This window comes from Topomyia yanbarensis, chromosome 2, assembly GCF_030247195.1.
Source record: "Topomyia yanbarensis strain Yona2022 chromosome 2, ASM3024719v1, whole genome shotgun sequence".
Lineage (NCBI taxonomy): Eukaryota > Metazoa > Arthropoda > Insecta > Diptera > Culicidae > Topomyia > Topomyia yanbarensis.
The window spans coordinates 112,899,416-112,924,657 of NC_080671.1; the positions used below are offsets into that span (position 1 = coordinate 112,899,416).

Here is a 25,242-nt window from a genome sequence, read left to right on the forward strand (position 1 = left end):
GACATTTATTTAATAAAGGATTGTCGCGTATATATGCCCACCCACATAGTTGAGATCGACGGAGAGGTCACCGATTCGACTTTGTCAGGCGTAGATTTACTGAGGCACGGGATTGGCTGTTTCAAGAACCCCTTCATCCAGTGAGCGAAGATTTTGAATGGCAATGGCTCAGTGTGACAAGCGCACAGATAATCTTCAGGGTGTCTTCTGTATTAGGAATGTTGAAAAACCTGCCTACTTTGGGGAGAGTCCACCATTCCCCGCGAGCATACAGTGCTCGGAGAATCTGAAACGTTCCCATGAAAAACTCTCTGAACACTCAGAAAAACTGCAGAAAACTACACAAATGACACTGTCTTGGATCAGGAAAAGTGCGACTCTGAATCCCCTTGCGGGTACATCTTTTATTGCATCTAAAATGAGATGATTTGATACAAGTCCTAAGCAAAAGGCCTTTGATCTTAGTGTTTGGATTTCGAATCAGGAGCGAGGAGTTTCCAGCGCCAGGAACACCAAAAATCTCAAGTGGCTCAACATTTCAACAAAAGATTCAACTTAGCGCAGGACTTGGTGTGCTTAGGGTGTGCAGCTGACACTTTGTGTTATTGCGGAGACTTAAATTCTCACGGTACGGCATGGAGTTGTCTTCTCCTTTTTTATTTCGATTTTACAATTGAGGAATTCCACGAAGATCCGTCCGAAAATCTTTAAAATCGTGACCGACCATCTTAGATTCCAATGAAACTTTACACGTTTCACCGTCATGCAAGACTAAATATTTTCCACAGGTAATAAGATTATTTTGACTCAAGAGCAACTTTTCAAAAGGGCGGAAACGTTTCTACGTGCATGAATTTTAAAATTTTTTTGTTCGATTACTGTATTTTATACAGCAAAACTATCTGAGAACGAGTTACAGGGAATGATTACTTCTGTCTGAAAAAATATACACTGAAAAAAATGTGTCATTTTTCAAAAATACAAAAATTTATTATAAAAATTTAAATTGCGAAAGAACCCATTTTTTTTAAATTTTTTTATATTTTGTTACCAAAAACCTAAAGAGAACAGAAACATTTTGAATATGATTGCATGATGGAGAAAAAATCGGTAAAAAAGTTTTCCTAACAATAACTTCGTACATGTTTTCAAATTTCATACTAATAGACATACAAAATTGTAATTCTATTACAGAATATAATTCTAAGTACCATTTAAAATCAAAATGCATTTAACAAAAATTTTCCAAAATGTGATAGTTTTCGAGATATTTGAAATTTTGCTCCTTCAAAAACAATTAATTCGTGTAATTATGGTCTTTTTAAAAGTTATTCGCGTTACCCCATCAAAAAATGTCAAAAATTTAATGTTTATCGTTTTAAAGACGTAAAAGCAACTTTTTTAGTGTATTTGAATCCTGGAGAAGCTTTCAATAAAAAAGTTTTCCTAATAACAACTTTTGACATTTTTTTATAATTCTTACTATTTGCAGTCAAAAATACAATTTTCTTTTTGAATATCATTCTAAACGCCATTTTAAATCGAAATGCTCTTAACAAAAATTTTCTAAAATGTAGTAGTTCTCGAGATATTTTAACTTTTGTTTTAACAACACAATTATTTTGTTTTATTACGACCTTTTCATAAGTTAGTCGCGTTTCTCCATCAACAATAATAGGTTTTTCAAAAGGCCCGTAAACTTTCCTGCAACTTTCTCTTTGACATCAAGGCGATATTGTGAAACATTTTAAAGTTACATGAAAACAACCAACATATGATTCAGCTATATAGTTTAATCAAGACCCTGTGGTTGAAATATATTTTGGTTGCTTTCATGTAACTTTCAAATGGTTCACAATATCGCCTCGATGTCAAAGAGAAAGTTGCACGAAAGTTTACGGGCCTTTTGAAAAACCTATTATTGTTGATGGAGAAACGCGACTAACTTATGAAAAGGTCGTAATAAAACAAAATAATTGCGTTGTTAAAACAAAAGTTAAAATATCTCGAGAACTACTACATTTTAGAAAATTTTTGTTAAGAGTATTTCGATTTAAAATGGCGTTTAGAATCATATTCAAAAAGAAAATTGTATTTTTGACTGCAAATAGTAAGAATTATTAAAAAAATGTCAAAAGTTGTTGTTAGGAAAACTTTTTTATTGAAAGCTTCTCCATGATCCAAATACACTAAAAAGGTTGCTTTTACGTCTTTAAAACAATAAACATTAAATTTTTGACATTTTTTGATAGGGTAACGCGAATAACTTTTAAAAAGAGCATAATTACACGAATTAATTGTTTTTGAAGTAGCAAAATTTCAAATATCTCGAAAACTATCGCATTTTGGAAGATTTTTGTTAAATGCATTTTGATTTTAAATGGTGCTTAGAATTATATTCTGTAATAAAATTACAATTTTGTATGTCTATTAGTATGAAATTTAAAAACATGTATGAAGTTATTGTTAGAAAAACTTTTTTACCGATTTTTTCTCCATCATGCAATCACAATCAAAATTTTTCTTTTCTCTTTAGGTTTTTGGTAACAAAATATAAAAAAATTAAAAAATGGGTTTTTTCGCAATTTAAATTTTTATCATGAATTTTTGTTTTTTTGAAAAATGACACAACATTTTTTTCAGTGTATATTTTTTCAGACAGAAGTATTCATTCCCTGTAACTTGTTCTCAGATAGTTTTGCTGTATAAAATACAGTAATCGAACAAAAAAAATTTGAAATTCAGACACGTAGAAACGTTTACGCCCTTTTGAAAAATTACTCTTGTATCAAAATATTCCAATTGCCAGAGAATATCATGGAGATTCATACAGCGAACACACCAGCAAAGTTTCGTTCGAATCGACGATGGTCATATTTTGCGGTCGGCCGGTTTCTCATGGAATCCCTCATGCTAATCATAGGGGGTCATGCGCACCCATTTTTTCACTGGGTATTTAATGCGCGTGGGGAATACGCATGGTCTTGTCTGAGTGAATGATGACTTTTGAATTATGTATGAGGATTGAGAATTAACAATCCGCAAGAATAATTCAAAACCAGTGTGGGCAGTCATATTAGCACGAAGAACAAATGTTTTATTGTCATATTCGTTGGTTTAGCTTTTAGTCCTTTAAATCATCAATAAATTATATTAATTGTTGTATGCAGTATATTATGAATGAAGCAAGGAATTATAAAATCATTCACCTACTGTTTGATTCAATTAAACATATCTAACGCTCCCGACTGTTGGTTGGCCGGTGCTGAAGTTGCTTTTTTACAAACCGAGCATTTCAAAATTAATTCAATAAACGATAAATCTATCATAAATTCTTGGTAGCCGGCTGCCCAGAGCAATAAACACATGACAACACTACTGAGAGTTGCATAGATCGTATCACTCATCAAGGTGTATCCAGATTTGAGTAGCTCTTTACCCCATCCTACTAACAATTCTCCTTCCAACAATTGAACTTGGTGTTCAAACACGGTCTCCATAGCAACGTTTGTTACACTAACATTCCTTCCCTTCCTCGATGACTGTAAGGACGTGGCCAGTGCCGCTATTGTCATTTGAAAGTATAAAACTCTCGAAACGTGCACACTGAGGATGGATAGTTACTCCCAGGCCCCATTCGTTGATTCTCTGTGCAATTTCACTTGTTCTGGTCAATTACGGAGTAGCAACTACGAATTGTACGGTCATCATGCTCATACTCTATTTTACATTTGAGAACATCAATGAATAAATCTGAACAGAACTGATAGGGCCATAACGTGGTCTTCTCGCACCTTCGGTGGAATCTCGATGTTGTGCCCCTTTAGCTTTCTTTTTCAGTTCGACTTTCGAACTATAATTCAATGTGTACTTAGAAATGGCACACTGATTTTAATTTTTTTTATAAATTATTCCTATTATTTTACAAAGTAGTTCAACATTTCAACGCCCTCAAACCTGGCGCCCTTAGTGGGAACCAACCTTGCAAACCGAACGCTGCGGATCTGATTGTACGCTTGAACGTCATTCACTGATAACATTTTCCGTTCGGGTGAACCCTCGCAGATCACACTGAGAGTGGTTTCAGATTCATTTCTGAGTAGGTTTCAGCAGCTATTATTAGCGAACTCCGCTCTTCGAGTGATCAAAGTGCAATTATATTAAAAGTGGTTGAATATCATTGTAAAAAATAATAATAAAACTGTGTATAGGCCACAAATAGAAAAATAATAAATAAACTATAAACGCAAACTATACAAATAGATCTCGTTCTTGCTTTCTATTTGATTATACTTTGTATTCCTTTCCAGTATCGATTGTATATATGAGAAAAAAGCGTAGTGCGATGGAAAACGCGTCGTGGGACAAAGCCTCTTTTTGCTACATAGGTTGCTACGGCTCTGATTTTACAGTTAAGGAGTTCTTACACTTAGCTCATTATCAAATTATCAGAGATTTCACCATTCATTCAAATTCAATCTGAACGAGTTCATAGCGTTATACCGAACCACAATTCGGTTCGGATTAACGCTAGCATTCGCCCCAATAGAATGAATCGCCGCTATTGACACCGAAGCAACAGCACGAGGAAATAGAGACAGGAACGAATGTGTTCGTACACACTTGCATATGTATATATTCTTAGAAGGTTGAAGAGTTGAGAGCATCTTTGAGAGAGAGTGTATCAATATTCCCTTCTCTCCTGAACGGTGATTGGTTATTTCCTCAATGGTTATGTATTAGATATGGTTCACGAATCTACATTCTGTTGAATCATTCAGTAATAGGGGAACCGGGGGCAAGTCCAACACTTTAAGCGCAATCATTTTTCCAAAATTCCGCAAAGCTCCAAAAATGGTAAATTCTGTGTACATTCCTTGTTTAGACGGTGCTAAACAAAATATAATTTTTTAATTCATTAAAAATAATTGGTTGCCAAAAAATGCCGATGCCTTTATGCAACCAGACAATCTGAGACAGTTTGCGGATTGCTTCAAATCATGTTAAATGGAAAATCGAAGAGTAAAAAATTTTCCCGATTTAATCAACATTATTATTTTTCAATTTAAAATTTTTCGGCTTATTGAAGAGCAACACTAATAAGCCTTTCTAATTTGAACACAAGACAGGTTATTGCATGGACCACGACAGTTGTCGTTTTTGATTTGTTTCACAATTAAATAAGCATAAAGCATGAACTTCTCGATTCATAGTGTAAATGATCGTCAAACATTCAAATGCCAAGTAGGAATGAACAATGGTACGAACATTGAAAACGAAAAAATCAGTTTTTTCCACGTCGAGTATTACATATTCATGAAAATGTATACACTGAGGTTTTTTTACGCGGAGATACAGGCCGCGTAAATGAAAACCGCATAAATTCCAAAATCCGCGTAAAACATACCGCGCAAAAAGCCTCGGTGGTGGTGAACCAACGCTGTCAACTCAGCAGCTAGGTAGTGAATGGTTTGATGGGTGGCGTATTCGTGAAGGGAAGAACGAATGAAGAGTGTTTGTTCTTTTTCAGGTCATTCGCTTTCCAAGCTCTGCATTATACATATATTCGCAAGCTTTCCAAAATCGCTGATGGTAGCGGCTTGGCACACAAATACATAAAAAATCAAGTAAATAAAAAAACCCTGAGAAGGGTTTGCTAATTTGATAAAAAAAAGTTCGCTGCGGTTTCAGTTCGGTGGTCAGCCGCACAATGTTTACTGATGATTTAAATAATATGCATGCGGTCTCTGTGTTGAGTGCTACTGTTTTTAATGACCGAAATTTGATGCATAGCGGAATATGGAACGTTTTCATAGCCCAAATCCGAAAATATATAGATTCATCGCTTTCATTGACAATAAAATGGTAACCAAAACTTATTTTCAAACAAAGGATTTTTAGTCGCGACGCAGTTTTGATGTGCTATCGAATGTCTGGCCATCATCAACTTTCAAACTGTAGTGCCTCCGAATATACCATTTCCTGAGCTTGAATACAAATGAACACACCCCGAAAAGTCAAGAGCTCACTCTAGGGCTTGGCTGGAAGCCGCAAATGCCGAAAATCTCCAACCTCAGCACGTACTCGGAAATAGCCCTATATTCGTCTTGTTACATTAAGAAATCCACTCAGCACATGATTCCCACTAGCAGCTCGCCTCGCTCGGTGGCCGGTTCGACACTGCACTGGCTTTGGCAAAGTGGAGAGCTAACGTTGATATCACCACCGACGCCTCAATTGTAGGGCCGGCATCATCGCCTTCTCGCTCGCTAGTCCACTCTTCCACACAACCAGCAGCTTCTTATAAGCCTCACTATTCCGCAGAAAAGAGCCAACGTAAGGAGGAAAATACCAGATTTATGTGAACTGAGCAAGAATTATGGTGAGAGTTTTATCTTGCTCGTTGCGGATCATAAATTCTTTCTTCCAGCTCGACCGGCCATGGCAACCGGGGGTTGCCGTCCGGAATTTCAGTCCGTTTCCGGGTTCAGCCTTTCGCCAAGACGATGAAGGCACAAACAGGGAAGGGAAAAATGTACATTTAATTGAATCACTGCACTGAATGTATACCGCCTTCGCCGTGGTTTCTGTAGACACCATCGAGCAGCAAGTGTCGAGACCTGGACGTTCGTTGTCGTATACCGTTCTTCGAGGAGGGAATTTTAAAGTGGCATCTCATATTTTCACGCTCAAAGGGAGGGGGGAGGGCAAGCAAGGAGACTATGTTGAGTCAGCAATTCGCGAGCCAACAAGCAGAAGCTGCATCGAGTCCCCGGATGTTGATGCACCTGTGAAACGTTGGCAGCTGCGGCTAGCCCAGTCCGTCGAGGTTGAAGATTATCGGGATTATGACTAGGACATAAAAAGAGATTTTATTTTGCTTTAGTTCGCTCTGCAAATATAACTAACGCAAATTGTGTTGCAGGTGTTCCAGTGGGGCGCGTTTCGATTATTAGAGTATTCATTATGCACAAAATTGAGAAAAAAGCGCTTTTGATCTACCTATTGATGGCGCTTTGTTACGAACAAAGCTGCCACGCAACTTGCGTTAGGTATTAGCAGAACGTATGACTATTAAACCTAGGCTTATAGTTAATTAAAAAAAACTCGAAATGCATTGCTATTACACATATTCTCGACACTTGTATAAAAATATTTTCCATTAGGGGGGCTCGAATACCTTGTTAAGTTTTGTTAAGCCTTCATTACCAGTTAGATTCTTGGTCGAGGTTTCGATACCAAAAACAGTTTTTTTATTTAGTTATTGAAATTCGTGGTATTTAAACGCAGAAACTGGTTTTTCACAAAAGATAACCACAGTATTTTCCGCAGATCTTACTTTTATTTCATTTTTATGAGGCTTATACATCAACTTGAAGTCTGATTTACAACCCAATTTTCTAACCTCTCCGAAAAATAATTCTCGTGTTCTTTAGCACAAAATAATCAATACTTTTTTGCAATGTGATTTTTTTAAGTTATGGTTTTTTGAGTTGACTGGCAAAATCTTTAAAATATTTTCTTTTGTCGTTTAACTTATATATCCTGCAATAAACAAATTAAAGCCCCGCTGGAAAATAAAAGAAAATGCTGCATGGTACGTATTGTAGTTTAAGGATATATTGTGGGTTTTACGGTTTTTATCCTTTGGAATGAAAATTCGAACGTGGCCATGTTTATATATTATACATATTTTGATTGGGTGGAATTCCGGGCAGTTTAGGGAGTCATTCTATTCTCAAGGACGATGGCGTCATCATCGCCTTACCGCTGTTGCGCATTCTTACTGTGGTGTCAACTCGCCGTATATGGCCAAAAAGTTGTAGGGCCCCGGTGTGACCTAGTGAATCAATACACTTTTTCAGACATCCGTTGATGTATAACCCGGTTTTACATTGTTGGTTGTGATGAAAACCGGAGTCATACGGCCATAACTGCAGATTCTCTGCCAGATTACACGGTGATTTTGTACTTTTCAAGAGACCTAGTATAGGTTGTAGATCGTATCAAATGCAATACAAAACAAAGTATGAAAAATGTTGCATACCCTCAAAATCTTGATTTATAGTAAAAAACTACAAGAGGTTGCACGAACTGTAGACGTAGGACTATACTACTTAATGTAAAATATTTATTTTCTTAGTACATTTGAAGTAATAATAAATCAAATATATTTTTTACGTATAGTTTAAGCACAACCAATCAACATCGAATGTTACATATTGAACCAAAACTTCATGGTTATCAGGTCACTTCATTTGTAGTAGGTGATTGAATCCGATTAAACATATTTGAGAAGATTTGAAGAAAGAAGACAGAAAACCGTGACCCAATTAATATCTGGAACTAAATCTTTATAGCACAAAATCAGCTTTTAAAAATTATAAAAACTTTTCGATTGTGTGTGGTAAAAAAAACCCGGACCGGTGAAGAAAAACCAAATTTTAGAGAATATAATCACATTTCATGTATAGACCAAGGTTTCTAGTTACATTTTGCCATTATTGTAACTTTCCTCAAGTACGCATACAAATGTACCGAATGCAGTGGTCTTAACCATATATCGAAACTATAAATATACAACAATCGAAAACAATTTCAAATATGGACTTAGATGCGTTTTGCAACAGTTTTTCGAGTGACAGTGTATTTATTCATAAATAGGCTTTGTAGTATGTGCCTATTAGTAGAATCAAAATAGGATAGGCTGAGTGGAAACGAATCAATGAATTGATCGAACGTAAATAATAAACTTTCGTTGTGCTTTTCATCGATCCGCGTAAATTTGTTGCTAAGAAAGTTTTCGTCTTTGCGGCTCATAAACGGGGATGCCACATTGAAATCTGCATTTCGGCTAAAAATATCTTTTTACCATCTGTGAATCTGATAAGTGAAACAGGAAATCTGTGATAAATTTCCGAAAAATCACAATATTTCCAAAAATCTGTGAAAACCTGAAATTTCCATCAATATGCCAAAAATCTGTCATCTGTAAAAGAGAATCTGTGATCAAAAATTGTGAAAACAAATCTGTGACATAACAGAAAAATCTGTGAATATGGTTACCCTTCTAACAAATTAGATATACCTACCTACACATTCGCCTCGAACATTGAACCCAAACGCATAAATCAAAATGAGTCAACGCTGCCATTCTTCAACCGATTTTGATCATAAGTAGGTCGTTGGATACGAAAATAAATGTTCTTCTTAATTTTTATTAAAACAAAGACGCTTCCTAATAAAAATGTTGAACGATTTTCATATTTTTCATGAAAAAATAGCAAAATAATGGACACATTCATATTGTTGTCCCGAAACCGCATAGCACTTTTAACAAAAGAATATAACATAGCATATCGTTGGAAAGGTAATTTCTTCTTCTTTCCAAAACGCTAAAAAATTTAAAATAGTTTGAAAAATGACCGCGTAAAAAAAAATGTAGCGCCAAAAGTTCTAAAAAATCGTTTTTTTGCTATAAATCAAGATTTTGAGGGTGCATTAAATTGATCAAACGTGGTTTTGTGTTGTATTTGACCAGTTCTACAACCTTTACTATTACACTTTAAAAGTACATTAATTATTTTTATTTTGTAGCACCGTGTTATCAGCTCACCGGCGAACTTGTCTGCAAAACAAATTTAAATTTATTGGAATCATCTCCGTGGCCTTTTGAAACAATTAAATTTCAATTAGTCCTGTCACATAAGTTAGTGTCGGATTCTGATGAGACGAAGTCGAAAGGCAAATTCCATACCTAATTTAACAACTTCTGTCATGTCCATCAACATCGTCATTGCGGCATTGAAGGAAAAACTGGTTTTAATACACCTAGTGGTGCGATTGTGCCTTTCTCATTTCTTCCAACTATGCCTATTACATATTAAGTTCGATTCGAACTTATACACATTGGATCCATAGCCACGAACTTGAGGAGCTACGTGTTGACGCTGAAACACTTGAAGCCAGAGGCGGAGGTTCCTGGTAGTTCTAAGCCCCGAAAATTTTCAACTTGTTAAGAAATTTCAAATTAGTTTCAATTTTAAATTAGTTTCAATCTCAAAATCATTTCAAATCAATTTTTTCACTAGTTCTCATTAAATGAAGTTATTACGTGTTACGTATTGTACAATGTTCATTTGAAAATCTAAATTTCAGATCCCTTACGAAATTTTATTCTGGATCCGCCCCTGCTTGAAACAAAAAAAAATATATTTCATTAGTTTATTCAGCATTAGCTCAAAGTTTTCTTCCGGTTAACTTATTTTATTATTTGGGGGTGAATGTGTGAAGGGGATGAATAATCTACAACCGAATCACCCCTCACCTTAGTTTGGTATGCCTAGTGAGTGAAGGTGATGGGAATGAGCGAGGGTTGAGTCTAAGGATGGTGGATGGGGAGGTGTTCTAAGAGGGTAGGGAGGGTGTTGAGTGGGGAGGGCTTACGAGGAGGTGGTTTAGGGGTGGTTTGTATTTGGGGGGACTCTACCTCTCATTGAATATCTGTGGCTGAGCCCCTGTTAAAACCTGTCCTAGTCAAAAAAATGAAAAAAAATATCTTGGTCGAAAAAAAATTAAGGGATTAAACTGGCGATTTTCAGAGTGATTGCATACTCTTTCTATACATTGAGTTCATTCCTCGAGTTTTGCAACGAAGAATTTTCGTGCATTGTAGATATTTGGTTTGGTTCATTTCACGATCTGTAAATATGGCGACTTGATTAACGAAAATTATCGTTATTTTACCTACACACCAAAAAATAATGAAATTTAAAAGACATGTAAATCAATACGAATGTAAACATACAACGATTGAATCAAAATTTTGATTGAAAATTACGTTAAAATCAATTGGAACATCAAACAGCATGCAATTTTACACTTTCATTCTTGCAATATTACATGTCATTCATTTTACAGCAGTTTTCGAGTAAAAATACATTGAAGTGCATTGGTTTTCCGTTTATAGAAACTGTAGTTTTCAATCCACGTGTAAAATTCTAATAAAATTCGTTGAAGAAAGCACGACAAGTGATGTGTATTTGCGGTGGAACTTAATTTTACATTTATATTCATGCTCCAAATATGTGTATGAAAATAAATTTAAAATTACAAAATATTTTTTTCTGTGTACGTTACATAAAAGTTATGGTTGATGACGAAGCTATTTGTCGTGAATAAAACGAAATGTTTCGTTATTTTACTAAATGTTTGCCTATAGTACAAACGATGTCGTTAGTTGCACGATTTCATTTTCGTTCATAGAACAAAAGTTTTCGTATTTTTATATATTATTTTAATATATCACGAAGAATGCTGGATCAATTATCATCGATAATACAAGAGAATTCAAGTCTCCTAGGTATCAGGAGGACTTTCGCAAAAACAGTTTCTAGGCCCGGGCCCAATCAATCCAGTTGGATCTCTAGTTGAAATGTTGAGCCACTTGAGATTTTTGATGTTCCTGGAAGCACTAGAAACTTCTTGTTTGATATTTAATTTCTAAGACTGCCTCGGTTTTGAGTCAGTGCTTCCCCAAACTGTTACATTTGATGGCCTCTCAACAGAAAATTTGGCCTTTACATTTTTTCTATATTTTTTAGGAGCAAATGTCATCCTAATAAATATTTGCACAGTTATCACACCGTGTCATATTGCTACAATGCTCTATATCTGCGCAGTACAAATAGCCAATATGAAATTGTAGGGCCATACAATTTTGTCCCGTACTGTGCGATAGCCATTGAAAATCTTAGCTGACTGAAGCAAGGGGTCCTTGAAACAGCCAAACTCTTTTTTCAGTAGATCCAGGCACGATAAACTCGACTCGGTGATCACACCATCGATCTCAACGTTGTGGGTGGGTATTTAGACGCGGTAACCTTTCATAAAATATTTGACGCCAGTAACGTAATTCGACAATAGACAGGTTGTTACAGTTGTTGGCTTATCTCGGTAAACTTTCGAGATAACTGTCACGAATGAATATCGCAGCGTCAGTTCTTTCGTAATCGTTAGAATACTTAATAGATGATGTGTGATTATGAAGATCAGGTATGGCCCGACTGAGATCAATGTGTAGTCAGAGTCTCCGAATGACGAATTTGGTTCGATATCCATTTTACCATAAAACTTTAAGAATACTAAGAAATCGACAGAAATTACGGGGGATATCAGAAATTGGAAAAGGAGCCAGATAAAGTAAAGCAAAAGGATATTATAATTGCGTAGTTATCAACAATTCATCAATCAGCTGACAGGCCTAGTCACTAAACTAGTCTTGATATTCTGCCTACCAAATAGATGTTTTGTCTGTTGCTTTCAAACACTTATCACAATTCTAGCGTTCAAGATTTGTGGATAGAATTTACATAAAATGACCGACAGTCAAACACGAACGAGCTTCGACTGAATGTTTTGGAAATAGAAATTTTCAGTATTTCCAATCATAGGAAATGTATATAATGGTTGGCAAAAGAACATTTATTCTTCGATTTTTTGTATGATAAATTTATGAATAAATCTCCGCTTACTAAAGCGATCTGAACGTGCAGTTTCTCAAGAAACTGCTCGGTCCGTCGCCATAAAAAACATCGCAATGATGATATTCATATTACAGAAAAATCAGCTGTGATCTTCTATTTGAATTTTGTCCGAAATTGGCTGTAAAATTGCGGTTTTCCACGTCGCTTTCTAAAATTTTTCTTAGAATTAGTTGCCGCATTTTTTCGTTCTGCTTATTTAGCTTGTGTCAGTGGTATTCTACACAAATTCTGTTGTAATCACTCGTTTATGTAAAATTGTTAAAAAAACATGATGTTGAGCTATGTTCTATCAACGACCATGCGGTAAACTTGGGTGGAAAACCCAACTCCTACCAGCAGAAGGCAATGGATTTTTTACATTTCCTTTCGATCATGGCTATATGAGCCTGCCTAGTCCTAGTTTTCCATTCTAAGCTTATAACTGATTCGCTCCTATTCATCTTTCCATTTCATTGTTTTCGTTTTTCTTAGTCTTAAATTTGACGGAAATAACCAACAAACATCAATTGAGTTTTTTTATGCCAACGAAACGCGCACATATTTTATGTGTTTTACTTCAAATATTTTACATCGTTTGACATCATATTAAAAGTAGGTAGAAATTTTCCGTAGATATTTGAAAGCAAAATAGAACTGCTTAGACAGTGCAAAAACATGCATACGATATGCATTTATTTAAAAATTAATTTATTGCGTATTTGAACAATTGCTTTGAAACCTACTTTTGTTGAGTCGATAAAGTTCCACTTCGAGTTAACTTACAATATATTTCTTTCGTTTAGTTTAAATCAGTGTTTCAAATAAACCACTCATTTCACACCAAGGAGCCTGTTTCCAAAGGAGCGGTGGAAACCAATCACGGTTATGCACGTTTCTGGGAGTGAGTAAAAAATCAAAGCAATCCAAGTGGGTTTTGACTCTTTGGTTTTCACTCCTGGTTTTGGCTCCTCCTGTCCACTCCGGTTTGTGATTCTTGTTCGCCGCTTATAGACCGAATTTAATTTCAAATTTTGCTAACAGGCCTTCAAGATTTGTATGTTTAATTTCTCAATTATCCCAGCAGAAGGTACAGGGTGCACCAGCTGAATGTATCCTTTCACAACATTGAACAACTCCGCTATTTTTAGCCGTTTTCAGAAGTAAACAAGTTTTTTAGGATATTTTATGCCATTTGTTATAAACCAGGTTTATTATTCCATGTCGATTAAATAACCACCCCCATTTGATACACAAAAAGCAGTTCTTTTGCGGGCATTTTGCATGACATTGGACAGCATTTCGGGCTTAATCGCAGCAATTTCAGCTCGTATATTAGCTTTGAATTCGTCAAGGTACGATTGCTAGAATACACTTTACTTTTCAAGTAACCCCACAGAAAAAAGTCTGACACCGTATCCGGAGAACGAGGAGGCCATTCCAAATCATCATTTTTTGAGACAACGCGTCCTGGGAATTTGCTCTGCAAGGACTTGATTGCGGTGTGGCAAGGTGCCCCGTCTTGTTGAAAATAGAAGTTTTCAAACCTTTTTTCTGCATTTGTTGACAGACAAAGTTCGCTAAAATCCAACGGTAGCGTGCGTTGTCGATGGTCTCTCCCTCTTTGAAAAAATAAGGACCGATGATTGTTTTGGAGCACACTCCGGCCAAAACAGTTACTTTCTGGTCCTGCAATGTTGTTTGATGTATAACGTGTGGGTTCTGTGTCCCCCAAATTCGACAATTTTGTTTATTTACTCCGCCGGAAAGGGTGGAGTTTTCACTATTGAACGATCGTTTTCAATGTAAAGCGCTACGATTTCAGCGCGTTCTTTTCGTGTAAATCGACTTATAGCTAAAATCACTAAATGACCTTCGAGGTCTATCGAAAGGAAGCTTTCGTAAACTGTATGCTGCAATTATAAACTAGCAACCTGTTTTCACTCCTTGGCGGTTTTCACTCCTCAGGAGCCAAAAAAACCATGAGTGATGAAATCATGGATTTTAATGATTTGTCAAATTGTGGTTATTTCAACGCATGCTGATTGGAGTGATTTTTGAAACACTGGTTTAAATGACTTTAAATTAGCGAATATTTGAATCGCGATTCGCACGTCATTTGTGTACGGCCCCAATGGTTAGGGTTACGATATGGGTCAAGCTAACTAGGGCTCAACATTTTCGATACGCACAAATCAATTACCCGAGATTTTAATCTTTTATTCGGAAAGAGTAGCTAAATAAATCAAATGCTTCCGATACGCGCCGAGATGAGCAAGAGAGTATGTCAGGGTAAATACACCGAGTTTCAAGCTCAAATCAATCGGTTTTCCAAATTTGAGTTTTTTCCGTCGATATGCTTCTTGTCGAAGTAGAAAACTCGTGTTGCAAAAAGCAACGCGGTACTAGATTCATCGCAACAGCATGCTTCAACTAGCACTGACACTGAGTGCCGTAACTCTCCAGTTGCAGTGTGCAAAGCAGTACACAGCGCACTGCATTATTTAAATATATCGGTCGGCTACTGCTATCGGCTCCGCTCCGACTGACGACCAGAGAATGAGCTCGCTCGAGCTGAAAGTTATATATCCGAGGATGACGTCATCGGCAAAATCAATACAGCCAATCAGAGCCATGGAAAGGAGACATCACGAGCAGGGTTACCATATTCACAGATTTTTTCTGCAATGTCACAGATTTCTTTTTTCATAATTTTTGATCACAGATTCTTTTCACAGATGACAGATTTTTGGCATTTTGATGAAAATTTCACAGATTTTTGGAAATATTGTGATTTTGCACTGTTTTTTTGATATTTATCACAGATTTTCACAGATTTTTTTCCTTTTTTAGTCATCACAGATGGTAAAAAGATTTTTTGACCGAAACACAGAGTTCAATGTGGCATCCCTGATCACGAGCGCTTGGCCGCTGGATGCCTAGACCTGTCGTCGTCCCCACCCCCAGCGGTAGCAGTGATCAAATGCAGCACTCATTGCAGCGCATTGTCAACATGCCTGATTGCTGCTGCTGTTCTTTACGGCCCGACGCTCGATGGGAGAATGAGCTCGCTCGAGGAATGATATTCTTTAAATAGTCGAGGATGACGTCATTCATAGAAGCGTAGTGTGCTGGGTGCTGAAATCTGTCGTACAAGACGCTATAGGCACGATGTTACTTGTCTGGCAAAAGAGTTACAGCTGATTCAAACAGGCACGCAGCACATTTATTTATAACTTTTCGTGTTCGTTTGAGTCACTAAGGTGCTCCCTATTGACGGCTCTGCCGGGGATAGATTGACTGATGTATGGGAGTTTTCATGTTTTCCGAGCCCTGTTTGGTTTGGTGATAATCAGACGGCAATCCGTTCATAAATAACAAAGTTATTAGCGTTCAAAATAGTGACGCGAAAACGTGACATTGTTTGATTTTAGATTTTAGAATGACACCCCGCCCCAGATAGTGCAGTAAGACATTTTCAATGTCAAAAAAGTTAGCTGATTACGTGCTTATTATCTCATTTTTTTATGTTTTGCGACTTAGTTCGGTCTGACTTAACACCGACCAGATAATCAAAATGTGGTGGTGGGAGCAAGTAAAGAACGTGAAACTAAATTGCTGTTGAACTGGGGCTCTGACCATTCCATCTCGACAATATTTCAGTTATTTTAGTTTGAGTTTCTATATATTAAGTGGGTGGGTTAAAATACACATAAATGGATGCGTCTAAAAGGGGGCAACCCACGATTTTCATTTTTTACAGAAAACGGGAAAAACCTACGCATTTCCAAATTAACAATTTTAATAATTTTAAAATATATTAGATACTCTATTAATATGCAGTTGATTGATACATGTTGTATAGAAAATATAAAATCATTACATGTACTACTTTTCAATTCATGAGCATTTTCATAATTCGGTGGGGGATACGGTAGCCCGGAGACTATCTGGCGTCCAAAAGCAAGTAATCGACAATTCGTACGTCCTTTTTCGTTTTGGAGTTATGATATCTTTAGCAAAGTTGTTGCATTGCATCTTTCGGTTTATTTGCTCGTACCATTTTAGTTCATAATTCAGTCGCTTGGGCGGCGCTGTTATTAACTTTTCAATAAAAATAGATTATTAAAAAAAATGATTCAGCTTTATTAAGAAAGTTGATAACAGCGCCGCCCGAGCGACTGAATTCCGAATTAGTTTGAGTATTAGACGATTTTGAGACACTGTGAACGGAATTTTCAGATTAGTCAAGGTTTTGTAGAAGTATTCAAATTAGTTATCCACGATTTTCGTTTGAACTGCACAAAATAACTTTTCTAACACGCGCTTCTTTCGACGCTATTTTTGACAGCGCCTTTTATACGTCCATATCTGTGCGATATATTTCATTTTTTGATAGATCATTTTACGAGATCTATGATTTCGTCGCGATGCTTACATAAAAAAGGAAGCATCAGTTCCAACCTATGTTTTTGCAAAAAAAAACCTTTTAGCGAATTTAGATGTTTTATTCGAAACCGATAAATCTTTCTTTCTATCCTCTCTGCCGAACCGATGTGTTGACTGACCCGTCAAAAAGTTCGTTGATGTATTGAAAAAAAATCGCAGCGAACAAAAAATCTTCCTTCCTTTTAAAATTTCACACACGAAAGCAAGCACTCTACGCTCCCGCTCGTCAGCACTTTTCGGTGGTTTTTCGAATGGGATAACGCGCGAACACCATCTGGTGACATTTCACCACAAATCAACAATTCGGTTGAACGGTCCGTCCGTCCTTCCGTCCATCCAGCGCCCGTCACCAACCGGCGGCTGGCCACACAAGCGAACGGGCCAGTTAGCTGCAACCGTGTATCGATAAACCGAGCTTCGTCGTGATGTGGAATTCACTGCCGATACCGGGAACAAACCGCACTTCAAATGCCACTGAGGTGGTGTCCGTGTCCGGGATCCATAACCGAGAGTGAAATATTATTACCTTCATACCATCGAGTGCGGTTGCCGTAAGGGTTTTCTTCTACGCATCGGAAAGATGACGAATAATATGGGTAAACGACGGTGGCGTGCGGTTACAGGAGGAGTAAAAGTTTATTACATTTTATGTACCACCGACTATTATATCGATGATGGATTCGGATTCGATTATCTGGGGGGTGGTTTGAGAAAGCACCCAGTAAAGTTCAACCGGAACTGAACTGGAATTCTGGCTGGTTCCAGTTCGTATTCCGGCTCCAGTGACACAACCGATTCTAACTAGAATCGGTTGTGTCACTGGAGCCGGAATGCGAACTGGAACCAACCGGAATTCCAGTTCATTTTCGGCTGAGCTTAACTGGGCAATTGTGAACAGAACGGGAGCTTCTGAACGAAAACGACTGAGAAGAGGCACTTGGATAAGAGACAGGCGCTTGATAAAGTGACATTTTTATGCTTCGAGAATATAACAGACTTATTTTTATATTTTTTCCTACTTGAAAGTACCGTTCTTTAGTAGATATATGGAGAAAGACTGGGTAATTATTCAATAGAAAAAAGTTCTACGCCACTAGCTTGTAAACATAATACCGAAAACCATTTTTAAAATTAGGCTACTGGTCGAAAACGACTGTTTGACCCTATTTGACAAGCATTGAGAAAACACTTTTCCCATTCACACCGTACTGAGAATAAGTCTTCGTAAGCCGACGAAAAGGGTACTGTCAAGTCCGGTCATAATAATGGAGTTAGTCGAACACCATTGCTACTGTAAAACACACTCACTGCTCTCTGCTGGTTACATGCTAAGTGTCTGTATATGAGGGTATCGTGACCGATACGATGCCGTCCGGATGGTAGTAAATTGGATACGCTTTGCTTCGGTTCTGAGAGGATGAGTTTAAGGATAATGGTATCCAAGCTGATTACGTGCTTGATGGCTGTATGATGCTATGTAGGAAGCGTATAGTTTATGGATGAAGTTCACTGTCCAAATTAGCTGTTTGTTCCGTACGCATTGCAGAGGTTAACTGTGTGGAGCACACCTAGAGATTTTTTTTTTGCATGCATTGTTCTTTGATAAGATGATCATAAACCGGTGGTGGGAGCAAGTAAAGAACGTAAGTGTGTGAAATATTCAATTCTATCACGTTATACAACTCAAGCTATTTTGTGTTGAAATGCGATCGCTAACATAGGCAATAGCCTTCACTTCACTCAAAGTTTCAAAATTTAGGCAATTTCAAACGTTCTTAAGAATTTCTGTGTCAGTACATTGTCAACTAGGCTGCAAATAAAATTGTGCGATTTAACTTTGACTTAGATTACCAATGCTGCTATATTACCCATAACCTTTCTCAGAATAAAATATTAGTGTACCGTTTCCTAAACATCTATATAATGCTTATTTAGCAGAATTGCCTCTATTTTCAGCATAAATGAAATTAATTGTTCTATTCTGTGCATCCATTCTCACCTCAACGATCCAATTATCGCATCCTGGGCGTGCCAATTTTCACCTAATCGAAAAACAATATAGGTGAAACGCAATGCCTTATATTATATTTGTGTCGATACTCACTAGGTATCCAGATCATGGACACCAACGCGTGAACTGCAAAACGAACCATTCTGCTTTTTACAGCCGATCAAAACAAACGTAAAAATCACGCACATGAAAGAACCTCATCAGCTGTTAGGGACATCCATAAATGACGTAGCATTTTTTGAGTGGTTTTTGACACCCCCTCCCCCATCGTAGCATTTCGTCACAAACCTCTAAATACTCCCTGATAATTACGTAGCTTGACGGTAACACTGCCCCCACCCCCCCCTTCTCCCGGTTTTTTTTTTAAAATAAAAAACGATGTTAGTTATTCCCCTTTAAAAAAGCTACGTAGCATGACATGACCCCCTACCCCCTGTCGTCACACATCATCACAAAATACAAAACTCCCCCCTCCCCCATATACTGCTACGTGATTTATGGATGATCCCTTAGTAGAAGAACGCCCATGCGAAGGTTGACAACTGGCATGACAAGTTTTACATCACACATTGCTTTGTTCCGATCCGAATTGTATGTGCAGATGAAAATAAAATCTCTCCAATCATCAATTAGTTGAATAACTTGAAATAATTGATTACTCATACCTGAAATTGCATTACAATATATTTTCAAGTTCATGTTTTAGTGTTTCCGCACTGGTGATTCTTTTCTGTATGCTGAATGTAAAAAGTTGGTTTTGATTGTGGTAGTGTATTGGAAAAAACATGGCGATAATGTGAAACCCCGTTTTTAATAATAACCTATTATAACACTAGGCCTATCCTAGTGTTTAACGAGTGCTTTTAAAGTGAAATAATCGTAAAAAGGTTCACCAGCTAAAATAAAGGTATATAGCTGTGCAACTTTTAATTTATTCGTGCCGGAATAACGAGATATGAGGCGGTAAATGCTGGCTCGTAAGTGTTTATTTTACTAAGCACCGTTGCGTCCTGTTTCGGTTCATCACGTGAGTGGTGAGTCTTAACAGATATTTCAATAATGTGACTTTATTTTAATTAAAAGTTGGATTTGGAGGATAATATTAAATAAATATGTGCACAACAAATAAAAAATATAACTCGAAAATATTTCAATATAATGTAAATTTGATAAAATATTGAAAGTTCAGAAACAAACACAGTTCAGCCGTTACCATTCCAATCCACTTTTAAAGTGGAATATACGTTGGACAACTTTTCTTACGGTCAACATTACATCATTTCGAAACCATCAACTTCGAAGGTTGGTCGTCAAATGATGAATACTTCCCAGGTCCATAAGTTCCTATCTCATGCTTCTATGTGCGTCTATTGGTGAAATTTAATCTGAAGGCCGGCATCGACTAGGTACTACAGTCTTCTGCATTAGAAGCGAAATGTGCCAGTGGGCATGGGCGCAATAACCCTACTGTAGATACAACTAAATACGTGAGGTGGCGAAGAAACTCCGCTCGGTTTTCCTTCGACGAGACAGGAGGATGGGTCAAATCTAACAAGCCGCTCAAAAATACCACGTTACGAAGAATCAGGAAGAAAAGGCGGATCGTAACAATCGGTCAAAGCCCACGTAAATCACGGACTCAGCTTTGTAGTGCTGGGCAAGATACGCCAACGCGTAATCAAGTAGCAGACTATCAGCGAAAGGATGTGTGTGGATCAAAGGCCATTTCTTCAACTACAGCATCGTCAACGCGCACTGTAACGAAGCGAGACATGAGAACGAGAAAGATGCATTTTACGCGCATTTAGAACCCGCAGCAGAATGTGAAGCTCCTCATCAGCGACGTGAACGCCACCCTTGAGATCACCTGATTAACAAACTGAGAACCAAATCGACCATGTTCTAATGAACGGAAATGTCTTCTCTGACTTCACAAATATTCGCACCTTCCGCAGTGCGAATATAGATTCGGAACCGCCAACAGGAAGTTCGGGATACCGAGGCGATGGAGCATCTGTACAGAGTTACGAAAATTCTACGAGTAGGTAAATCACTCGATCGCTATGTGCCACAGGCCGACATATGAAGAGATACTAATGGAGACCTTCTCATGACCGAGTGTGACCTGATCGATAAGTGTATTATGACGAACATCGAAATAGCAGTAGACAACGAGAGTATCACATGAATCAGCCTGGGAACATGCGAAGCCGACTACTAATTCCTAGCGATGGATCTACCTAACATTCATGGGGAGAAAGGACGGTTGAGGACTAATAAAGCCGCTGGCAATAATCAACTTCCATGTGAGCTACCGAAACACGGAAGAGAGGCGTTAGTTAGAGTACTCCACTGGGTGGTTTTGAAGATCTGGGAGAAACAGATTTTACCGGAGGATTTGATGGAGGAAGTAGTATGTCACATCTATAAAAAGGGTCATGGTTAAGCGTGATTGCTGCAACTATATGTGGGATAGGAAACAATAGTGTTCTTTGTACGTCAATTTAGAATCCAGCTGTACACCAATATCCCTGACAACTGACACATTCATTGGACGGAGATAGTATAATACCATAAAATTAGGGTTTTCTGTGCCTGTAGAAATTACTGAGCATTTGAATACACCGAGAGTCAACTGGTTTAGAGTGCGCCAGTTAGAAAATTCATCCAGTTGTCAATGCTTCTAATTCAGATCGCACAATGAGAAATAGATTGAGGTTGTCTGCATAAATGAGTTTGCATCCTGGTGGATGTAGATTACAAACTTCATTGATAAACAAGAAGAACAGCAAAGGTTCTAGATTGCTACCCCCAATTCGTTGTTCATATGCCGTCTTCCCATTATTTCATATGCATCCCATCATAGATCATTTTCAACACGTTCCATTTGAAAACACTAAGAGCACATTGGTCTCCCTCCAGCATACCCAGGTCTCTTGACCGTAGAGGACAACCGGTCTAATGAGCGATTTGTAGAAGGTTAACTTTATGCGGTGTCGTACATTCTTCGATCGAAGGGTTTTTCGAAGTTCAAAGTAACAACATTCACCTGCTAGAATACGTTTCCAAATTTCTCTGTCGGTGTCATTAATGGCGATCATTAGTGAGCCCAAATACTCATCAACCAGCTCGATATCATCACCATCAAACGAGGTGTAACATCTTACTCTCATGTACCATCTCTGACGCATTTGTGACCAGTTCAATTCGCTTTGGTTCAACCGGCAGTCGGATGTACGTCCCCACCATCGTCTCAAGATTCTGTGCCACAATAATGACGTTACCGGCGAAGCTAAAAATCTGAACAGACTTTCGGAAAACCGTATCACTCGAGTCAATCCTCGCCTTGCCGTAACCCTTTCCGGGTTTCAAAAGAACTCGAAAGAATCTCTAGTACTCATCACATACCACTCAATCTATTGTCGTTTGTCCGGAAGTCCGTATTTGGGCATTATATACCAATTTTCTAAACGAGCTCGCTTGCTAACGGTGATTGGAAGCGACAATGAATTTGGGAGAACACCTTCAGCAATGTGATTGCTCGGTAACTACCCAACAAACATTAGGAGCTGAACTATAAGACTACTTGTCTGATTAAAAGCGATGAAAGCTGAATAAAACTTTCGCTGAATTATTTAAACATTAACAGTTTATTCAGCTTATTTAAACTCCAGTATTCGCCAGTTCAAACTGGGCTGAACTGTACCAATAACAAATGTAGCAACAGCAATATTAATGCTTTTATTCAACCATCCCAATTAGGCTGAATTACGAGTTGAATAAATGATTCTGTTGCCAATACTATTCATTAAGCTGTACTACATGTCTTCAAACGGTTGTTTCTACATATACATTTGCCTTATACCACCTTTGACTTTTAGCTGAATTATGTGTTTAATAAAGGTAATTGTTCCTACTCTAAAAGTGACACGATAAGTCATGGTTTTTATGACTATTGGTAACCGACCTGGGTTCGAGTCCCAATACACGCACATTATTTTTTTTACTTTTAAGTGAAGAACTTCTCAAGTTAGCATATTTAGAACCCTTTTTCTAATTCTATTTGTTGCTTCAACGGTTTCCTCTTATAACATTTATACAGTTTTTTTTAATAATTTCATATAGTTGATTTACAATTTCAATTTCGTCCTGAAAAAATATCATTGCTAACAAAAAGAATATTCCAATGACTTGCATATACATACATGCTTAGTTGAACTCAGCTAAATCCCCGCACAGCCGAGTAATAAGTAAATTTTTCAATGTACAAGCTTACCAAATCACACGCGCCCTTGTGTATGTAAATTTACTTTTTAATCGAAATGGTCTGTTTACTTGTAAAATTTGAATACTCTTATATGGACCACAGGAGAAACTATTTGTTCGAACGTTGCTCTAATTTTTTGACACTAGCATTGTTACCATGGATTTTTTTTACTTATCGACTCGCAGACAAAGGTACAATGGGTTCAAACATATTATCATTCCCATAAAGAATAATTGATATAAATATATAAACTATTGAATTCGAACAGCGACTTCCGCTTACCAAAAAAAAATTACATTGAAAAGAAAATTATTTGGCGGGGAGTGGTAAATAAATCGAGGAGATTGCCACCTTAGAATTATAAATGGCTTTAATCCATCATTCAGTTACCACCGCTTTCATATGACACCCATTGTTACTTATCTAAATGTTTTGTGACAACCGTAAGTCCTCATGTTGAATACAAAAACGTCTACAATCATCAGTTTTCGAAAATTGTCTAATTTAAAATTCCCGAATGTTCTAAAAATTATCAAATAAAAAAAAATCATCGAATAAAAAAAATTATCGTAGGTTGGGATTCGAATCCAAGCAAACTAGGTTCACTCAAATCTATAAAAGGCTACTGTAGCCTTTGTACAGACTCTATTCAGCAGTCTAGACTTTTCGGTACATCGGTGAAATCTTAAGCATTCGATGAATGCAAGATTGGTGCAGACAGTAAGGTAAGTGCTTAGTATTCAACAGGTTGCGGGTTCGAATCCAGGTACGTGATATGATATCCAACAAGGTAATGCAATTTTTCTCTAACTGTAACGTAACATAGAGCCATAGTACTCAAGTGAGAGCAAGGATGTGAAGTAAACAGATCGGAAAACTAGAAGTGGCAGGGTCATTAGAACAGGCTTAATATCGTGCGGGCTTAATTTTTGCCTTCTGATAATGAGGGTCGAGCTTAGGCAGAATAACTACGAATCACCCGAGTTCACTATCATGTGTCCTTGATAAAGGTAGACGTATCTATCTTTACCGTGACAACCGGCCTAGTTTCATAACTTTCCCTACCCAGTAATCTCTAGCTAATTGAATGTCGTTAAAACGTAAAAAAGAAAATGTGACTAACATAGTCGAAATAAAAAAGGAAAAAAAAAAAAAATGTAACGTAACATTAATAAAAAAAGATAGCTTCCAAAGAGATTGATGGCGTGTGTAGTTTGAAATTAAACATCTTTTTTAATATTTTTCTATGAAAATTCTCTCAGCTGAATAGCAGTAACGAAAAGGTTTATTGATAAAGCTGAACTGTGGTTTTATTCAGGCTGTATACATGCTGAAGAATTGTTCTTTAATGTATCTTGATCAGACAAGCTGAAAAAATTCTCCAAATCCAGATGCTTAAGGGTGGAATAAACGATATATGATTACGCCTATACTTCCCATGTTCAGCTAGAGCTGTATAAAGCAACTGTTAAAACGTTTAAAAAACCACGAAATGTTTGTTGGGATGAAAGTGGAATCATTCGGTGGTATCTTATGGTTTTGTGAACTATTTTACGAGTAACAGACTGTGATCAAAATACAGTGAATCAGGAAGTAGTTTACGGAGAATAATTAGATTCATGAATATAATTACGAATTTTGTGCCATTGCATATTCACGTGAAATTGCACTGTTCATCACATGATCGGGGAACAAAACGAAAAAAATGCCGAAACTTTGGGGTCCCAGGAAAATGATTGGAACGGAGCTTCACAGCTTAAAACCTAAGTTTGTATGAAGAACTAGGGTGGTTAGAAATCCAAAGGGGGGGGGGAATGTTTTTGGTCATAATTTGTCTAAAAATAGCATGTCTAATGGCAAATAAATAAAAATTGATAAAAATAAATTGGAAAAAATGTACTACTAAGTATTTAGAAATCCCTAAAAAAAAGTATTTAGATATTCCTAAAAAAGATCGAAAATTTTGTTGTAATGCCAAATGATTTCAAAATGTA

The 25,242-nt window shown here is 37.1% G+C and overlaps 1 protein-coding gene across 1 annotated transcript in view; it reads left to right on the forward strand.

Moving 5' to 3' along the window:
* LOC131679233 (protein amalgam-like) overlaps positions 1-25,242 on the forward strand; it is a 425,726-nt gene that overhangs the window by 127,366 nt on the left and 273,118 nt on the right. The gene's annotated exons all lie outside the window — the stretch shown is intronic.